Source organism: Mustela lutreola, chromosome 15, assembly GCF_030435805.1.
Source record: "Mustela lutreola isolate mMusLut2 chromosome 15, mMusLut2.pri, whole genome shotgun sequence".
In the NCBI taxonomy this organism is placed as follows: domain Eukaryota; kingdom Metazoa; phylum Chordata; class Mammalia; order Carnivora; family Mustelidae; genus Mustela; species Mustela lutreola.
In genome coordinates this window covers 26,016,367-26,036,636 of record NC_081304.1, presented here as the reverse complement: position 1 = coordinate 26,036,636, position 20,270 = coordinate 26,016,367, and the positions used below count along the sequence as shown (strand labels likewise).

At 55.2% G+C, this 20,270-nt stretch overlaps 1 long non-coding RNA gene across 1 annotated transcript; it reads right to left on the bottom strand.

Annotated features, from left to right (window-relative positions):
- Positions 1 to 16,266: 16,266 nt before the first annotated feature.
- Positions 16,267 to 19,399, bottom strand: LOC131817116 (uncharacterized). Its single transcript, XR_009348336.1, has 2 exons — positions 18,803 to 19,399; positions 16,267 to 16,756 (listed from the first exon to the last, which is right to left on the bottom strand). It is a non-coding gene; the product is annotated as an uncharacterized LOC131817116 (long non-coding RNA).
- Positions 19,400 to 20,270: the final 871 nt, after the last annotated feature.

The window sequence follows — 20,270 nt, the reverse complement described above, 5'->3', positions numbered from 1 at the left end:
AATAGGATAAGACATGGTGTTTGGGAAATCTGCTCTCACGTGGCCCTAGGTCTTAGAGCTTGACTCCGGTGCCCGTGTAACCTCTGCTAAGTTACTCCTGGGGTTTGGATTTGTTCACTTTTTAAAAAAATTAATCTTTATTTCTTTATTTTTAATTTTTTTTTAATAAACATACAATGTATTTTTATCCCCAGGAGTACAGGTCTGTGAATCGCCAGGTTTACACACTTCACAGCACTCACCATAGCCCATAGGACATAGCACAATGTCCATAACCCCACCCCCTCTCTCGACCCCCCTCCACCCAGCAACCCTCAGTTTGTTTTGTGAGATCAAGAGTCCCTTACGGTTTGTCTGAATTTGTTCACTTGTAATAGGGGATTGTGAACGGTTCCGCCTGGCCCGGTTCGTGGCTCGTTAGGGAATCAAATGCAGGCATTGTTGAAGGAAAAGAGCAAGTAGTACCCCTAATCTGATTCAGTTTGGGAAGAGGGGTATTTCTGGTACACTCCTCTCCCCCAGATCCCAAGCCCACAGCCTTGTAGCAGGCCCTCGGCGAGTGCAGGGCACAGATGACAGCCTCTGGTTCCAGAAAGTTCTCTGCCTTATCGGCTGGCAAAGACACATGCCTTACACAGGCGCTGAAAGTCTTGAACCCACCGGTGACTGCGAATTCATTTCGGGAGATAGGGTTGGTCAGCCAGGACCCACAAACACCCGATATGACTCAGGGACCGCCAAAAGGCCTGAGGTTCCTTCCCCCCTTACTGTGGTCTCCCTTTGGAGGAAATCATTCCCCAGAGACACCCCCCTAAAATGTAAAGGTGTTATTTCAGCAAGATCAATGCTAAAATTTAGAACATAGATTGCAGTCTGCAGATGGCTCTTTTGGCCTTCCCCTGGTTTTTTTGTTTGTTTGTTTCTTTTTTTTTTTTAAGTGTTTCAATTTCCTACAAAACAGCCATAATCCTTTTCATTCCTGTGGCCTCTGTTTGGGGTGTGGTGGGACTGGACGTGGCAGTTCCAACAGGGGCTGCCTGGGCCCTGGGGCTCTGGGAGACGTTTCCAAAGAGCCAGGCGGCCTGGCTGCTTCAGTCGTGGGCTTCCGGCTGCAGATTGTGCTGGAGAATTTGAGGATCTGAGAAAGCTTCTCACCCAAATCATAAAGATGGGAGGTTTCACAACGGGGGGGGGGGGGGGTCCACGGGTGTGGGGGACGGGGTTGGTTTGCAACCCAACAGGAGAAGAGCCAGCGTGTGCTTTCCTGTGTTCGGTCCCTGGTGCTTAATGACTGCCTACTATGTGCTGGTTCCCTCTGGGGGCCCAGGGGGTTCATTATTTAGTTTCCCCAGCAGCTTATGCAAGAGGCACTATTGTTCCCATTTACAGATGAGTAAGCTGAAGCTCTAAGAGGCCAGGTTCCATTGGTGTCCCTCCCCTGCAGGAACGCTGTACCAGACTCCCTTGTGCTGGCCCAGGCTGGCGGGGGGCCAGGCAGAGGCTAGGAGGCCCGTGATGGGGTTTGCCCATTCATCGCTCTCTGGTGCCTGGGCTGCTCAACCTTCTCCACCTGGGGTCAGAGTCTCCAGGGAGCCCCTTGGCCTGGACTCAGCCCAGGCAGCCTCAGCCGCCCCGCTGAAGGAGGGCAGGGGAACCTTAATCGAATTGCCTGGGTGTGCCCCTCTCCTGAGAGAAGACGGACCGGCTGACCTCTGACCCATCCTCCAGCCCAGATGCTGGAAATGGCAGGTGCCTATGAGGATCCCAGGAAACACTCATGTTTCCTGGGGGCAACTCTGCTTCTAGAATTTACACCTTCAAGGTTTGGCAAAGGTATTTAAAAGTCACCCGTGATGCCACCAGCTAGAGAGGGCCCTGGTTCGTGTTTGGAGGTCTCTTGCCTTTCTGTCCCCAAGCGATGTTAAATATGAACACAAATGGATTTTATTCCTCTCCGGGGGGAAGGATCACAGGTATCTGGGGCTGTTTGTAACTCCTCCATCCTTTCTTGGTTTGTTTGGAGAATTTTTTTTTTTAATCCTTCCTTGTCCGTAGCACAGACTTCAGGAAATACTTGTTCAGTGAAAGAGTGGCAGGCAGAGCGTGGTCATGGCTGGGGCCGGAACCTTGGCTGGCGTCGGTGGGGTCCAGCTCCGGCGGAGACGGCCCATCGCCGCTCACCGCCCAGCCATTCCTGGCATCCCTGGCCTGTGCTCCCTCAGCCCTGGCCTGCATCGCTGGGCTTTGTTGACCTTTAATCAGAGAGCGATCCAGGTGGAGAGAAGAAGCCCTGACCTGGGTCAAAGAAGGGGGCGCTGTGGGGTCACCCAGGGTCTCGGCCTCCTCTCAGGCAGAATAGAGCCCCAGGACTAAAGTGGGGGGTCTTCCCCTTTGAGCACCTGAGAGGGTGTTCCGCCAAAGAGGATGGATCTTCAAAGACAGCAGAGGTCTGGGGGTTGGACACAGGAGGACAGTCAGCTGTACCCTCTGAGGCTCAGCCAGGCCAACAAAGGTCGCAGAGTTTCTCTTCTGGAGACTTCCAAGAATCCAGGCATCTCTGTGCACTGGGTCAGCTGCCACCTACCCCGGGGCAGAGGGAGGGACCAGGGACTTCAGGAGCCCTTCCAGAGAGCCAGGAGGCCCTGGCAGGCTGTGGACAGAGGGGGGCGTGGCGGGAGGGTGGGGGGGTGGGTACTGGTGGGGGAAGGGCAGGATTTCCTTCCTGGGCTGGGCTGGGCAGGGTGCCTGGTGGCCGAGGAGGGGCCCGGCTTTGAGGTTCTCTGTCGGCTCAAGCCCCTCTTGGATCTGGGAGCTGGTGAGAGCCTTTGGACCGAGCTGGCCCCCTCTACAAAAGTACTTTCGGATTCTTCCTGGAAAACCAGCAGGAGGAAGCTAACAATGCCAGGCCGTCAGCCCCTGCCAATTGGGAGGCCAGCACTGTAGGGCCTCGGACCCCTGGGTTGGAATCCAGACTCTGCCGCATCCAAGCTTGGTGACCGTGGGCAAGAAGAGTTAACCTCTCTGAGCTCTACTGTCTTTCCCTGTGCAGTGTGGATTTGAAACAAAACAAAACTCCGAACTTTTTCCCTCTGTTCACCTCCCCCTCTCAGCGTGGCTGAGAGGATTATGCAAGATAAATTAGGGAAAAGGTGCTCTATAAACCTCATTCTCCCCTAAAGGGTGGTTCTCAGAATGGACTGCCCATCGGAGTTGCCTTGGGGACTTAGCTAAGCCACAGCTCCTCCCTAGCCGTGCCAAGCAGCTCTACGAAGGGCCTGATTTTGCCTTGTTCCTAAGACCCCCGCCCAGGTGGTTGTGAGGCAGCAGGACCCCCAGCAGAGCACGGAAGATGCTAAAAGGCTGTTTCCAGACACGGATCCCGCACTTGAGGCGTGCAGGCTGTCCCTGCCACCCTCAAAACCTGGCCTGCAGCCCCTCCCTTCCGAGGGCTCAGGGCACCCTGTTGTGAGCTGCTGGTTGCTGGGATGCGATGTGGGTTTTTGTCTGCTGTCCCCACCCCTTGCCAACCCGCCCAGCAGGCCCCACTGCCTTGGCAACGCATTGCAAAGTCCACACAAAGGGAAACTGTGCCGGGGAGGCTGGTCCTGCCCGACGCCCGGGGAAGGGTTTCCATGGCAACGCTGACGTCACCGGGCTCCGCTGTCTGCTGAGCCAGGCCCTGAATGGAGGCGCCTGGGTGTTCACGCTGCAGTCCCACGTAGGAGGGCGACTGGGGGCTCTACGTGATGCTGGGGCGGGCCTTCCCCAGTCCTGGGCCCCATGCAGATCTGGGTTCAAAATCCAGCCGTGGCCCTGAATTGCCAGGTGACTCTGAGCAAGCCAGAGGCCCATCTGCGACCCCCCCTCCCCATCTCCGAAACAGAGCTAACAATATTTACCCTGCAGTGAGGCTTACACAACATCACAGATAATATGTGGCTGTGTGGTACAATGTAGAAACCTATTCTGGGGTGAGTGGCAACTTCGGGTTATTTCCAGGGGAGCCCCCTGCCTGCCAGGCCCCCTTGCTGTAGGAGCCTGGAGAGGAGCCTGTGAACTGGGGAGGAGAAGGCAGGATTCTTCATCAGCTCCCCTGGGGGGAGGGGAGGGCAAGGGGGTGGCTTCTGGTTAGCAAAGCCGTGGAATGGGGCCACTGCTGGTCTGGATAGTGGCTCGGGGCTTGTCTGAGCTTCCCCCCACCCACCGTCCCCCGCCCGGGGTTCACATGGATGCAGGGTTCCAGAAAGTAGGTGTGACTGGCCCCATCATACCCTGAGTTATGAGGGTGTCAGGAGGCAGAGAAGGGTCCCCCTGTGCCCCGCGGGTGGGCCCTTGGGTGGGGGGAGCCACCTCTATTCTTCACACAGTTGGTGGGAGGACACTGCTGGTTCTGCAGAAACCAGCAGGCAGAAGCACAGGGCAGGAGAGGGTGTGAGCTCCAGAGAGAGGTAGAAGTGTGGGTTGGAGCTCACACACCCCCTCACCCCTGTGCAGTGGGCAGGCAGCAGGGCCCTGGGGACCGAGAAAGGCCACAGGCCTTCCTCTTGGCTGCCGCCTCCTCTGGGCTCTTTCCAGCATGTTCAGAAGGCTCCCTTGGCCATTGCCTCCCCCGCCCCCCCCAGCTCTGGCCAGGGGTGCTGTCTGTCCTCTAGCAGTGCCCTCCGCCTACCCGCCCCACCCTGTCCACAAGGCGAGGGCCCTTCTAGGAAGAGGCCCACAGATTTTGCTGCCCCCCAGCTCACCCCCACCACGAGCTTTGTCCTTCCCAGACCCTCCCCTTCAGGGTCCAGACCCGCCTCATGTTCTCCGTCTTCAAGGGGAGTGCTGGGGCCTCTCCCACTCACAAGTTTCGGCCTCAGGCCAGGGCTCTGGACCCCCCCCCCCCCCGGTTCTCCGGGCTTTGCCCAGCTTCCATATACACACCTGTGCCCAGGGGAGGCCTCAGCTCCTTTTGAGGGAGGGCGGACCTCACACCCTGCCTCTTCAGGAGGCTTCTGTGAGTTCTAGACTAGCCATTTGGACCTACAAGTAGGAAGGCTGCAGCCCCTCCTTCTGTGAACACACCGCCCCCCTCCTTCACCTCCTAGAGTGAGGGACCCAGCCTGCTGCTGGGATGAGGAGGGCGTGGGCTGCCTAGCGGCCGAGGTAAGCTCACAGGAGGAGAAGGGAGATGCTGGGGTCACATTGCCAGGCCGTGTACCCAGGGGAGGAGAGGAAGGAGCTTGCCCTATGCACAGGCCATGGTCTGCCCCTGGGTCCCTACGGACCCCCCATCCCTCGGGGCCCTGAACTGACATATTCACCAGTTGTGGTCTCCTGCTCAGACGGACTGTGACATGACACTGTTTGGCTTCCAACAGGTTCCGTAAGGGTGGAGTCATCCACGGGGGTTCCCTGGAGGAGACAGGAGTGGGAGGGCCCAAGGCCTGGGGAGACCCAATGCCCCTTTTGAAATAGAGGAACAAGCACCCCATCCCCAAAGAGGAACTCGGTGCCCACTTGAAACACATTCTCTCTCAGCACAAGGGAGCTGCCTGACTCCATCCAGGGGACTGGGGCTGGACTTGGGCCCCTGGGACACCAGCCACACCTTTCCCCAGTCTGACTTTCCCTCAGGGAGACAGAAATTGGGTCAAAAGTTGGAAGCAGCTGACAGGAGGCCAGCTCTTCCCAAACCAAATAATGGGCTTTCCAAGGCTGCCTCCTGTGGCCTCCTCCGCAGGGGAAGGTAGGCCCGGGGCCTGAGGTCCAGCTCCCAGGAACTGCTGGGGAACTGCCTCGCGAGGCTCCCACAGCTGGCCCCGGCCTTCACACACCCTAGGGGGCTGGATTCTGGACTCTTCGACTTGAGTCTGCTCAGCCCAGCACTGAGTTACACCACATGGCTCTGAAGGAGAAAACCGAGTCTGCCCTCAGTGTGGGGAGAGCCCCGCTGCAGCCTGCGGTGGGCGGCTGGCCTTGGCCCGCCTCCCCGTGACCCTGGCTCCCGCCTCTCCCTGACCTCCACAGACCCCTCACTAACCTCTGGCCCCAGTGTAGCATCCTGTGGCCTGCACGGAGCTGGAACCAGCTGCCGAGGGTGAGCATGCCAGGCTCCCTCCCTGGGGAAGTCCCCAGGGCTTCTGGAAGCCTCTTTCACACACGTCATGCCATCATGCCGCTGACCTGGTACCTTTTTTCTAGGGTACCAAGAAGGACCGGGTACCCCAGCTACTACTGCCTGGAGACCGGAGGCCCCAGGCCTGTCCTGTGTTCCATGTCATCTCTGACCAGGGAGCACGGCCTGCCCTGGGCCCCCCAGGGCTCACATGGACCACCTGAGAGTCAGTGGGAGGGCTTCTGCCTCCCCAAGGTCTCCAAAAGCTGGAGAAAACTCTGTTCTCCTCCTTCCTCCTTCTCACTGGAGTGTTGCCATCCAGAGAGCACATGATGACAGGTGAGACTCTGCTGGTTTGGAAGTGGCCATGAGAACCACCGGGGACTCAGCCGGCGCTCACAGCCTACAGGGAGTGAGCCCATGGACCGTCCCAGGCCCGAGGCCCGAGGCAGCCTAACCCAGCCTGTAAGGGCCGAATGAAGGGCGGTTCTGGATCCTGGCTCTCAAAGTGACCATCCATTCGGAGACCCACCGTGGCACATCCTTGGCCCCTGTCAGCCAACCCTCAGACCAGAGACTCTGTGTCCTGGGCTCCTTCAGGCAAAGCCAGGGAACCGCAGACAGGTGTGCGTCCCAGGCTGGCGTCTGGAGGCCCGCTCTCCCTTGGGCTGACCAGCTGGGACACTTTGAACCAGGGCCCTAATCTCGCTGACTCTCCATTTCCTTGTGCGTAAAACCGGCCTGGCCTATGAAGAAGGTTGTTGCGGGGGCAGATGAGATCCTGTGGGCCTGGCCCTGTAATGAGGCGCTGAACAAAGGGAGGAGGGCGGCCCCCTCCCTCTGACCACACAGTTGAGGGGATCAAAGGCCGACGAGGACATTCAATTCTGTTGGAAGAACCAGAGATTGTAAGGTGAGGCCTCTCTCCCCTCCTTGGCCTGGTCTGCCTCCTTTGACTCAGCCCTGTGGAGCCAGGCCTGAGTTAGGCCAGGAAGGCCAGTGACTCATGGTGACCTCACTCCTCTTGGTCTCTGTGGTTCCTTCTGTAAAATGGGCACAGCAGCTCTTGGTTAAACGATCCTCCAATGAAAGGCCCCTGATGGCTATGGGCCTCTGTTATTACCCACACCATGCTCCTCGGGCTTCCTCATGGGCCCAGGAAGATGTGTGAAAGGCGGGGCGTCCAGAAAAGAATAAGAAATAAAGAAAATAAGCTTCACTCGCAGTCCAGCACTCAGAGCTAGCTGGGTCTCACACCATGCCTCGTCACAGCTGGCTGTTCCTTCCCTGTCACTTTTGCACAACCAAAGGCAAGTTACCATTTAACCAGGCCAAACTCACCAAGTGGCAAACCAGCAGGACCTATTTGCTGGGGTGCAGTAACCCCACTGGACCTGGTCCGTGGTTGCCCTCCTACAGCCTTCCACCTCCTGCAGGGCCCAGCCCAGCAAGGTGACCTTGCCAAGTATCCTGGCCTTCCCTAGCATCTAGCATGTGTCACAGGGGACATGGGGGGAGGGGCCGCCAGGAGGAACCAGACATGGGGCTTGTGGGGAACACACAGATATCTAAGGGGGAAGGAAGCAGTGTCCTCCAGACTTTGCTGGAAGCCCAGAGCAATCTAAGAGTCTGGGAGAGATAGGCTAGGACAGGAGAGGGAGAGACAGCAAGAACGAGAGAGAAGGGGGTCCCCCAGAGTCTACAGATTGGGGGCTGTGGGGGCCAGAGAAGGTACAGATCCTACCTCCTCCCTCAGCCCTCCCACTGCAGCACCAAGGCCAGGTCGCCCTTGGGAGGTCTCCCCCCTTGGGTTCCTCCTGAAGCAGGGTCGGGTCTTAATCATCCCAGGGCCCCCCCACCTCCATGTCTTATACCCATAAGTATAATCTGTGCTTATAGAATAATTGCTTGGCTCTAGTTCTTCTCCCCAAAGCCCCAACCTTTGGTTGAGGAGAGTGTAGGAAGGAATTTACATTGTATTCTACTTTTTTTTTTTTTTTTTTAACCAAGTGGGGTCTTGAACTCCTGACCCAGATCTCGCGACTGAAGCTGAAGTTAAGAGTCAGATGCTTAACGGACTGAGCCACCCAGGTACCCCTCCTTTACTATTAAAAAAAAAAAAATTCTTTGCCTAAAGTGATATCAGATTATATATATGTTTACCTTTTTTAATGTTTTAAGTACATTTGAATTATGAAATATTTCAAACATACAGAGAAGAGCAGAGAGCCACAGACCCAACCCTAAGCTTGAACAAATGTTAACATCATGCTATATTTTCTTTAGGTCTCCTCCGGTTGAAAAGTTAAATGTTGACACTTGAACCCACGTGTCATCCCTAGTTTATGTCCTTCCTCTCTCTTCAGAGGAGGCCTTGAACTTGAAACGGATACATTCTCCATGTGCGTTTTCATACTTCTATGACAGGTAAGGGTCCGTGAACAACTCACAGTGCCGTTCTGATGTTCTGATGAAATGCTGTTGGAATGGGAGAGCAGGGTTTTCCTCCTTGGTCCTCTGGGGCCTGGTCTATGAATTACCTCTAGGGCTGGGGCTGCAGGAGGCTGGACCCAAGCTCTCACCCTCTTCAAACAGGGGCACCTCTCTCCTCTGATTTATAGGTTGAAATTTCCTTGGAAAAACAGGTTCCGCTGCTTGAAATCACAAGTGTAATGGAAACCCCTCTTCCTGACAGAGGATGTAACTAGGGCCCAGAGAGGGCAGGTGACTTGCTCAAGGTCACACAGCAGCTTGAGTGCAGTGCCCATTGATGCCCAATTCAGGGCTCTCAGCCTCCCCACCGGCCTCCCTTGTTAAACAAAGGAAGGATAGGTGAGTCCCCAGCCTCAAAGTTTGATTTGCTCCTACACGGGGGAAAGGAAAAGCAGTCTGGACTGGGGCCTATGAGGACGCCAACCCACCACCCCTTTGGAGAATCACAGGGCACAAGGAAAGCCTGGGGCGCGTGTGCCCAATAGAGCAGCCTCAAGCTCCCTGTGGCTGCTGAGCCCTGAGAAGGGATCTAATCCAAACCAAAAGGTTCTGCGAAAGTGAGCTACACAATGGCTCTCAAAGATCTAGTGCGGAAAAAGGATGGAAAAGATCTCATTCGTTTTATGTTGAGTACATGTCGAAATGATAATATTCTGGATACGTTGGGTTAGGCAAAATACGTTCCTAAAATTAATTTTACCCGTTTCTTTGCACTTTTAAAAACGTGGCTATAGGCAAATTTAAAATTATGAATATGCTAGCATTCTGCTTCTGCTGTCCAGCGCTGCCCTAGGCCGTATGTCCTGTGGTCAAAGGCAGAGCAGTCAGACCGTGGAGAGCGAGGCTGGAACTGAAGAAGGACGGACCCCGGGAGCCCTGAGCTGGGGGATCTGCACAGAACCCACCCCAGGGGCAGGATTCTGATCAGGAGGGAATGGAACATGCAATTGCCCGTCTGCTCTGCGGTCAGGGGCTCCCCTCTCTGAGGTCCTCCTGCCCTGGTCCTCCGGGAGCCAGGCTTGCCCTCTCCTTCTTGAGAGCCCTGGCGTTCCCACCTTCCACCTCAGGCTGCGCCGACTCTAGGGAATTGGGACCGTGTGAGTCCCCTCTTGCAGATCGCCTTTCTTTCCTGTAATGACGACGGGGGTCTTTGCTGTCCCTACCCCCTCTGCCCTTCCCCATGGAAGCTGAGTGCTAGAACCAGACTTTTCCCTCCTGAACCACCTCCCACACGCACCACTTGACCTCCAGGAGAGGGACCCCAGGCTCTAATGTGGGATGCAGAACCTCCCCCCGCCCGGCCCCCCATGGCAGCAGGCACACTCCAGGGCTCCTGGGGGTGAGAAGGGGCCACTGAAGGACCCCAGCATCTGGCATCATAGGAGACGCCCGGCCCTCCCCCAGGACGCCTTCCCCGAGGACGATCTTCCCCCAACCCCCGCACCATCGGCCAGGTCTGTGGTTCCAGCCAATTATTCTGTCGTCCCCAGAGTTGGCAAAGCATGACACTTCCCTATTGGAACTTCTCAGCTATCTCCCCCGTGCAGCTGGGAGCTGTCAGCCAGCAGCTTTTCTCTGTTAAGGTAGGGGTGAGGAGCGGCGGGTGTGGGGTGGCACCGCCTATGGGAAAATGAGAAACATATCAGGCACTTAAGTGCATATGACAAATAGCAACCTTTCCTCCCAACGGGGGAAACAGAATCCAGGATGTAACGCCTTTGGAGTCTTCAACCCATTGGGGGAAAAAAAACAAAAAACAAAACAAAAAAACCCCCAGCAACCTCCACTACTACAAAATAATGCATATGCACATCGTAAAATATTCAAATGATACCAAAGCCGCTTTTTTTTTTTTTTTTTTTTTTTTAAAGATTGACACATGAGGCACCTGGGTGACTCTGGGTTAAGCCTCTGTCTTCTGCTCAGGGTCCTGGGATCAAGCCCTGCCTCAGACTTTCTGCTCCGCAGGGAGCCTGCTTCCCCCCTCTCCCTCTGCCTGCCTCTCTGCCTACTTGTGATCCCTCTCTCTGTCAAATAAATTTTAAAAATCTTTATTTAAAAAAAAAGATTGACACATGATTCACCTTTTATCACTGGTTTTTGGAAATCCAGGGGTGGGTGCTGGTAGCAAGCTTTGGGGACTCTCCCTCCAGCTTGGTCCTCCTTGCTCTGGGCCATCCAAATAACCGAATTTTACAAGACACGTCCCTGGAAATCTGCTTTCTAATTTAGAAAAAAAGTCATCAACAGAGCCCTGTGCTCCAGAAACCACAGACTATGAAGAATGAGCATACGTGTTGAGAGTTCACTGTTTTAATCAAATAAAACCTACAACAAAGTTGATCTGACACATAGTTAATGAGATAATCATTGTTGCGCTTCACGGGAATTAGGCATTAATGGGAAGCAGTTTTTACAAATGGCGGTAATTATACCGCTGCCTTTACTCAGCCAAAATTTTAAGGTTTTTCCTTCTGGTTTTGTTACTTCCCGTGTATATGCTGTGGGTCTCCGTGATGAAGCTTCCTGTGGGTGTCGCTGCCTGCCCCACCCCCACACGGGGCACAGGCCCAACTGCGACAGCGAGGTTTTCTTGAGCACCTACCATGTGCCACCATGCAAAGCGCTCAGCTTGGATTATCCTGTTTAATCCTCCCAAGAATCTCCAGAAATAGGTATTTTTAGCTAGTAGTTCACAAAAGAGAAAAGGGAGGTTCAGGATGTTATGCCGCCCACGGTCTCGGTCACAGAGGCAGGAATGGACCAACCCACGCAGGCTGAGCCGGTGGCTGGAATGGAAGCACAGTGCCGGACAGCCCTTCTCCCCTGCCCCTGGCTGGCCGGGGCTCCCCGGGGACACCCTGTGATGGGCAGCTGAGGGCAACAGGCCACAGGAGGAGGGGAGGGGGCTGAGGGCAGCACAGGCTTGGCAGCCACGTGGACCAAAGTTCAAATCCCAGCTGCTCACACACTGGGCGTGTGGCCCCTCTGAGCCTCGTCAGCAGTGTCCTCCTCAGTCAGGTGGGGAGGGGTTCGGGCACCAGGTCTGATAAAGGCCCAGGGCGGGCCACACACATGGGTGGGTGAAAGGGAGCAGGCCAGTCCCGGGGGGTACAGGAGTGGTGGCAGGAACTAGGGTTGCCCAGCCCCCTACCTGGGAGGTGTCAGATCCAGGGAGGGAAACAAGCCAGAAAGCAGGTTTCCCGCTGAGCTATGTGATCTGGGGGGCACTCAGGGGGCGACACAGTCCCAGGCTGTCCTGGGGACTCACTGCAGGTCAGCTCAGGTTTCATGAGCAAGGAGAACCCCCATTTTTGTTGCATATCTCCCCAAAAAATCTGTAGTCCTTGTATGCTGCTCTCGGGTACAAAGGGTTAAGCCCCCAGCGTCCAGCCTGAGGCCCGGGATGGGTCAGCCAGCAGGAAACCCTAGGTGGAAAGGGAACAGAAGAGAGAGCCTGCCAGCACAGTCCAAGACAAACTTCTGCCACCTTACCATGTTGCCCTGGGCCTGACCTATTTGCCGTGACCAACAGGGGGACAAAGAGAGGTTATGTGCAAAGGAACTTTGTGTCCCTGTGGCAGGGGGCCAGCAGGGAACTCGTCACCGGCTGGCTGGGCTGGGATTCCAGAGCATGGTCTAAACCATCAGGGTCATCGGCAAAGCAGGACTGAGTGGAAGCTGTTGTGTCCCCCCCCCCCCCCCCGGAGGGGCTTCTAGTCCTCAGGGCTTGGGCCACCAGGGTCACTGGGGCTGGCAGGGACATCTGGGGCAGGTGGATTCCTGGGCACTGACCAGGGTACAGAGATCAAGAGTCACAGGGCCGCATCTGGGCTACACTTAGGGCTGAGTTTTAAATCTGCCCCCTTCCAGCAGTGAGCCTCTGGGCAAGCTACTTACTTCCTCTGAGTCCCAGTTTCCCCATCTGCGAAATGGGGCTTGTGAGCTGGGCTGTTGTGAAGATGCGTGTACTCTGACTCGCATGTGAAGCCCAGTGGCTGACTCAAATGAGGGCTCTGTCAATGTCAGCCATTCATAACAACAATAAATACTATGATAATTCCTTCCGGAAATACCTGTGGAGCACCTGCGCCAGGCCAGGCCCTGCGCAGGGTGCTCTTGGGCTATGAAGGTGAGTAAGATGAGTCCCGCCTCTCCTAGGGGCCATGTGCAGGATTAATGATAACCTAAGTCTGAGAGCCCTGAGTGACGTGAAGGGAGGTATGCTGGAGTGGCATTCAGGGAAGGCTTCCTGGAGGAGGCAGCCTTTCAGCTGGGCTTGGGCAAGTGGCTAAGACTGTGGAGGTGGGCGGAGAGAGGAAGGGCATGACTGCATGAGGAAGGAAGCAGAGCTGTGAAAGAGGTTTAGGGCACCCGGAAGCTCTGTGTGGCTGGAGCTCGGTGTCCTGTGGGGGCCCAGGAGAGTGGTCAGAAGGAGAGTGTTACTGCCCCCACGGACATGCCAGTCTGCTTCTGCTTTACTGGGTGACTCTGAGCCAGTCACTTCCTGCCTCTGCCCCTGATGGATGGCTCCCCATCTTTCCCTCTGAGAACTTGAGTTACCCCCTTCATATTTCTCATTCTCCCTCCCACACAGGCTGAGTCTTTGTGTGATGAGGTCACTGAAGGTTTTGACCATGGCTGTGAATGATCAGTCCCAGGCAGAATGCAAAAGCCCCCAAAGCGTGGAGGTGGAGGTGGAGGTGGGTGGGACGATGGGAGGGCCCCACCGTAGTCCAGGAGGGCTAGATGGGGCCTGCGCTAAGGGAGTGGAAGGGTGGGGTGGGGTGTGGTGGTTACAGGGGTGGGGGTGGGTGGGCTGAGAGCCACGAAGGAGAAAACACTATTTGTGCCTGGAACCCTGGTCTGGAGGTCTGGAGGAGGGACCAGGAGGAGGAGGAATCAGGGATTCCCTGGTCAGAAGCAGGGTCTGGGTGACTGGGGGCTAGCTGCAAAGCTGGGGAACCCAACCAGAGGAACAGCTCCCCTCGCCAGAGAGGGAGTTACGGGGATTTGAGTGCACATTGACTTGGAAGCACCTGTAGGACAAGGTGGTGGGGTCTTCAGTCGGGAAGGGAGTTAGGAACAAGGTTCCTGGTCTGGTTGTTGCTAGATGGGGCCAAGACTGGAAACGCAGGTTATCCCGTCCAGCTCAGGGCCTTTGACTGATTCCATGGGGACGTGGGGTGAGGGGACAGAAAAAGAGAATGACATGGAAGTGACAGACCTGGGCCTCGCTCTCCCCCTTCTGTGACATGAGAGGTCTTGACCAGGGCTGTAAGGGGACCACCTGTCCTGCACCTTGGCTTTAAACCCTGGGAGATGAGCTTGGAGAACAGCCTCTGTTCCCAAATGCAGTCCTTGCCTAGACACCTGTTCTCTTTCCCTTGGGAAAAATCCTAAGGTGCCTCACCTTGGCCCCTTCTACTTCCATGTCAGCGCTCTGAATTCTTGTGAGTTGGGCAGGCAGGCAAGGAACAGAGTTTTGTGCTGGAAAAGGTCTTGGGGCCCAGGCCCTTGTCCTGCTGGCCATTTTCTTTGGTACCTGATGAGAGGCCTGGCCTGGGTAGGCCGGACCGATGAGACAGGTGCCTAATGAGCGACTGATGTGCTGGCCAATGGAACACACTTAGGCCTCCTAATCCAGTGACCAAGGGGTCTCCAAGATCACCTGGCCTTGGCTCCCCACCCCCACACCCCCACCGCTCTCATCAGACCAGAAAAGAGTGGGGAGGAACAGACCTGGGGCTGACTTTTTATCTTTTGAAAAGCCTAGCAGAAATAGAACATTTATCTGCGCGAAGGCTACACAGGCTTAACTAAAATGTCAAGTTTCTTTGCTGGAATTATAACGGGGAACACGATAAATGTACATTTCTTCAGTCATTGCTAATTCAAAACTCTGTTTTGTATGAAACAAAACCCTGGTATGCTGCTCAGAAACTCTGATTGCTTCTGTTTCATATGACATCTGCTCCCGAATTAATGATAATGGGATGCATGTAAGTTAATAGCCTTAAACTTTAAAAAGCATGGAGTGTGTGTGTGTGTGCGCGCGTGCGTGTGTGCGTGTGCCCGCGCTGAAGGGCAGAGCTGAGATAATAACAGTGAAGATGTTCTTATTTTATAGATGAGAGAATGGGGGTGCAGAGAGTGGACTTCCCGAGCCCTGAGCCCTGGGTGCTCCCCCGGAGCTCTGGGCTGATGGCTCACTGGAGGTTCTGAGTATAGGAGTAGAGGAGGGGCTAGCTAATTTTGCACCTTGAGGCCAGAGCCCGCAGCTGCCTGGAAGAGAAGGGGAGGGGACCCCTGGGAATACACAGCCTGTGGATTGGAGAGATTGAGCCAGACCAGAAAAACAGGTGCAGGTGATAATGGGTAAACGGGGGAGGGGAAACAAACAGAGACAAAGAAAGGTGGCTGGGACCAGACAGAGGGGGAGGCAAGGCCCCCTGATGGTCAGTGGCCCTAGAAGGCAGATCCCACAGTGAGCAGGACCTGGTCTCAGACCCGCCCTCTCTGTAGGGCCCTGAAGTGCTCGATAAGAAAGGTCTGAAAGGCGCCTGGGTGGCTCAGTGGGTTAAGCCGCTGCCTTCGGCTCAGGTCATGATCTCAGGGTCCTGGGATCGAGTCCCATGTCGGGCTCTCTGCTCAGCAGGGAGCCTGCTTCTCTCTCTCTCTGCCTGCCTCTCCATCTACTTGTGATTTCTCTCTGTCAAATAAATAAATAAAATCTTAAAAAAAAAAAAAGAAAGGTCTGAAAGGAGGACCTTGGCGTCAGCTGGCTCTGGCCTCAGCCAGGGGGCAAGGGCGATGCCCACACCTGGGGGGCAGGGTTGCCCTTTGACAAACCAGCAGCAGCAGTACTCCCAGCTCCTACCCATGCACCCCCCCCACCAGCCCCACTGGGGGACTGATGGTCCCTTTGTTTCAGAGGCCCTGCCCCGGAGAACTCTTGTTCAGAACCAGCCCCATTAAAAAATCCCTCCCCAGCAACTAACTGGGAAGCCAGTCTGGTGTGGGGGAAAGGGCACTGGGCTAAGAGTTCAAAGTCCAAGGCTCCAGGCTTTGTCCTGTCACCGACTCCCAACTCCCGGACGCACTCTGGGGTTCATTCAGCCGTCCCCATTCAAGAGTAAAGGTCTCAAGTGACTTCCGGGCTCCCTGGCCCAGCAGTGAACTTGGCTGGGGAGCTGGGTGGGAGCTGGGGTGTTGCTTCCTTCCCCCTGCGAGCTTGCTGTGTGGGCAGAGGCTTTGCTGGTCACAGGAGGTGGGGGCAGAGCATGGGCCGGGCATCGGGCAGCCTCTTTCCTCTGCCCCCAGCAGGGCTGTGGGGACCCGCCGGGGCCCTCGGGTCCTGTGCTTGGGCAGCAGGCCTGCACCTGTGTGAGGGTGTCTGGGCATCCTGCCCAGGGAACTGAGCCCAGGCCCTCTTGTTCAGCCAGAAATTCCAGCCTTTTAAGGATCAAGGGCCAGAGAGGGACCTTTTCCAGGCTGCCAGGGAGCTGTTTTTCCAGCTTGGTGGTATCACCAGGCCTGGAGGGTGAGTTCCCTGATCTTTGATTGGGCTTTCTGGAAAGGTGTTTGTCTTCACCTTGTAAGAGGGACTGGCTGGCTTGGGGCCACTTCAGTCGGCACAAAGCCTCCAGCCCCTCATCCAGGCCCTTGGGAAGGAATGACTTTTTAAATCAACTTTATTGAGGACTGATTTACATACAGTAAAGTGCACCCGTTTTAGATGTACTGCTTGAGAAGTCCTCAACGTATGTGCTGTGTACCCAGCACAGTAATCAAGGCAGAGAACATTTCCATCGGCCAAAAATGTTCCCGTGTGTCTTCTTCCCATGCCCCAGGCAGCCACCGATCAGCTTTCTGTCTCCGTAGACCAGATTTGCCCATCTATATCAACATATAGTTTGGACCCTCATGTCTTTCCTCTCTGCCCCATAATTTCGAGATTCAGCCATATGGTTGTGTCTGTAGGCGGTTCTTTCCTTTTTCTTGCTGAGTAATAGTCCATCGTGTGGCTAAATCACAGATTGTTGACTGGTTCCCTCGTTTGGGGGCATTCGGGTTGTTTCCAGCCTGCAGCTATTGTTAGTAAGGCTGCCACGAACTTCTGTGGTCTTTGTGGGGATGTAGGTTTTCCTTTCTCTGCATTAGTACCTAGGAGGGGGAGGGAAACTACTGGGTCAGCAGAGAAGCTTGTTGGTTCCTTAAGAACCGACCCCCTCGCCCCCCCCTCCACCCCCGCCAGCCTTGCTTCCGGGAGCGGCTGGACCGTTCTACAACACGTGAGTGGGGAGTGATTTGGAATGTTGCCCTTCCCTGTCTTGGCCTTTTCTCGTCCCCAGAGACTGAACAGAGCTGTGCGGTAGTTTGGCACTCCAAGGGGCCGGGGAGGGCCCCCTTGCCTTGCCAGAAGACATTTCCCTGCCCCCTCCACGAGGCAGCTGACAGTTGAGATTCAAGGGGCAGTGCTCAGCAGAGGAGGGCTCAGTACCTGAGTTTAAGCAGATGCTTTGTTGGCTAAAATGCGGTTAATTCTTTTCCTTTCCCTCGTTCACACCATTCTATGCAAGTGTTTTCAAACAGACGGGCCACACAGGCAGCCTCACCCCATCCCCTGCCTGCCACTCCCTCCCTGCCCCAAGGTAAAGCCATTTCTTTCCAAGGCCCAGGGAATCTGCGTGCTCCTGGCCTGGGTACCCCCTTCTCTCCAGTGGGGTAGACGATATATGTGACTCCAGGAACTTGGCTGTTTTGCCAAGTTGGTGGCCGGTGTTGGTTCTCACGCCCCTTTCAACTTGCTCCACACTGTCATCGGTCACCAGAGAGCTCTGGGCTCCCCTAGTGCCAAAGGGCACAGCTGCCCAGAGAGAAGTGGTGAGGCTTCCTTGCTAATTGCCAAGAGGTGTGAAAGTAGGGAAGAGGGGCTCCTGCCTGGCTCAGTTGTTAAGCATCGGCCTTTGGCCCAGGTCATGATCCCAGAGACCTGGGATCAAGCCTCACATGGGTCTCCCCGTTAAGCGAGAACCTTCCTTCTCCCTCTTCCAATCCCCCTTCTTGTATTCCCTCTCTCATTGTGTCTGTCTCTGTCAAATAAATAAATAAAATTAAAAAAAAAAAAGAAAAAAAGAAAAGAAAAGAAAGTAAGTACAGAAGAGAACAAAGGCTCTTCCGTCAGAGCAGGAATTAAGGAAACCCAGGGGCCTGGGCTGCGCATGTCCTGAGCTGGGCCTACCCCCATCCCTGCCCTGAAGTTTTTAGGTCTGGGCCCACAAGCGGCTCCTTTGGGATAAATTAAGATCTTTTTTCTTGTATGACGCTTGGGCTCTCATCTCCTTCAGATTTCAGGACACCTGGGAAAGCATTCTCCCTTGCTTGGGAAAATACCACTGCCCATTCCAGGGGTAGCTTTCTTAGTTGAGAAGGAGAAGCAGACTCTTGAGCTGAGCAGGGAGCCGGACATGGGACTTGATCTCACAACCCTGAGATCATGACCTGAGCTGAAGTCAGATACTTAACCCACTGAGCCACCCAGGTGTCCCTAGAACTTTTTTTTTTTTTGCACCATCTACAGTGGGCCCTTATGTTGGGTGAGACTTTAAGAAAAAAAAAAAAATCTCAGAGATAGTGATCCTTGCCCAAAACGCATTGGTTCCAGGACACAATGACACTTAATTTAAGACAGTGGAGGATCAATATTAGACGAAGCAAAGACAGACATATAAGGGTGCAAAACAGCAATGAGAGAAGTGAACCCGAGGGCAGAGGTTCCTGTAGTTGACTATGTCCAGGAGGAGTTATTGGACTGGGCCTTGAAGGGCGGAAAGAAGTTTTCCCCGTGAAAAGGGCAGAGGGATATTCAAAGAGAAGGGAGTTCGGTGTGCAAAGGCGCAGAGGTGTGAGAGACTGACCACGTTGCGGATTGCCTTGAAATGTAGGAGTGTAGGTGTCCCGCGGGCCAGACTGCGGAAGGCTTTGTGCTGTGCTGGGAGGGCGGGAATCTAATTTTCCCGGAAGCCGTACGGAGAGTGGCAAGCCGTGGAGAGATCTGCATTTTAGAAAGATTGCTTTAGAGACTATGAAACGCAGGCCATGGGGAACCGCCAGGAGGAGGGGGCAATGACGCAGGTGAAAACCAAGTTGCCCCAAACTAAAGACTGGACATTGAGCTTGGAGAGAAGGGGGGGGGTCTGAGGGACTCACCGGTCCAGCTCGGACGGGGCAGATGGGAAGTGTTAGGCGCATGGGAAGTTTCATGCAGGAGAAGTGACTTCTGGACTTGATGTAGAGCTTTGGGCACCAAATTCAAAGGGCTCCCCTCCAGGAAATCCCCAAGCAGACAGGTCCCTAGAAGATCAAGGTTGCCAAGCGGATTCCTTCCAAACAGGGAGATGTGAGGACTCTCTGAGGCGACTGGTTTCCCCTGGAGCCTGTGAAGCAACATACCTATTGTTGGAAAATGGGTTCTCCGGGGAGGGTGCCGAGGGGGACCCACTACCGCACAGAATGCACAGCTGTGGGTCGTCCAAACCCTCCACTTGGCTTTATTTATAATCCTAATTACACCCTCCAGGAAGAACAATTGCTGATCGACCCAGTTACAAATTAAAGTTAATAAAATGAAAAGCCGATCCAGCAAACACAGCCAAATGCTGAGAAGCCTGTAGTGATCGATCACGATCACCATCAAGGGCTGCTGGCCGCCCCGTCCCCTCGCACACCTCCCTATCCTGCCCAGGCCCCTTCCTTCCCCGAGTGGTGTCCCTGCCCACAGGGGGTCGCCTCCCTTCAGGCCTGGCAGGCTTCAGGTGGTCCCGGTGGGTCTCCTCCCCCAACCTCCCACCCCACTAGCCCTGGCCTCAGGCTTTCTCTTCCACCACTGCCTGGCCTGGGGGCCACTTCCTCTGCAGGTGACGGTGTTTGCGGTGTTTGCAAACCCAGGCTGCCAGGCAGACAGAGCTACAAGAAGCCGACACAGGAAGCAGGGCCTCCTCTTCTGCCCTCCTTCCCCAATCTCTTTTGTTCCCTTTCGCTGCTCCCTTGGCTGTTGGTCCGTCTCTCGTTTCCCCTGATCTCTCTCTCTACCCACCTCCTCACCCTGTGGCTGACCTTGGCCATCAGCCCTGAATGCTCCGAGAGGGGCCCTGGATTCTGTGGGTGTCCCAAATGGTCAGGCAGGCACTGTCCGCTTGGCTCAGCAGCTCAGACAGCTTAAACACAGCCTCTGGCTTTTGCTGACCCCGTTCATTCCTTTTCTCTTTGTAAAGAGTGGAAACTGGAGAGGGACGGTGGGGGACAACCGTCTCTCACAGGCCCAGCTGTCTGGGCCATGGGGCTTCTCTATCTCTCCTTGCCTTCTGCTGAACAATTAGAGTCGATCTTCGTTCCTTCTGATCACAGCACACAAAATGGGTGGCTTACCCAGGAAGCGCAGGGAAGCCGGCTGGGACAGAGCCATTTCTCTGCAGGGTGTAGGAAAGGCACACGGCTGGTGTCTTACGTCCTACCTCTGACCCTTTTTGTCAGCTCCTAGAACCCAAGCATCCCATGCATACCAGCCCTGTGGGGAAGCCAGACATCCCCCCACACCCAGGGTTTCATCCATTCATTCTGATTTTTTTCTTTAAAGATTTTATTTATTTATTTGATAGACAGAGATCACAAGCAGGCA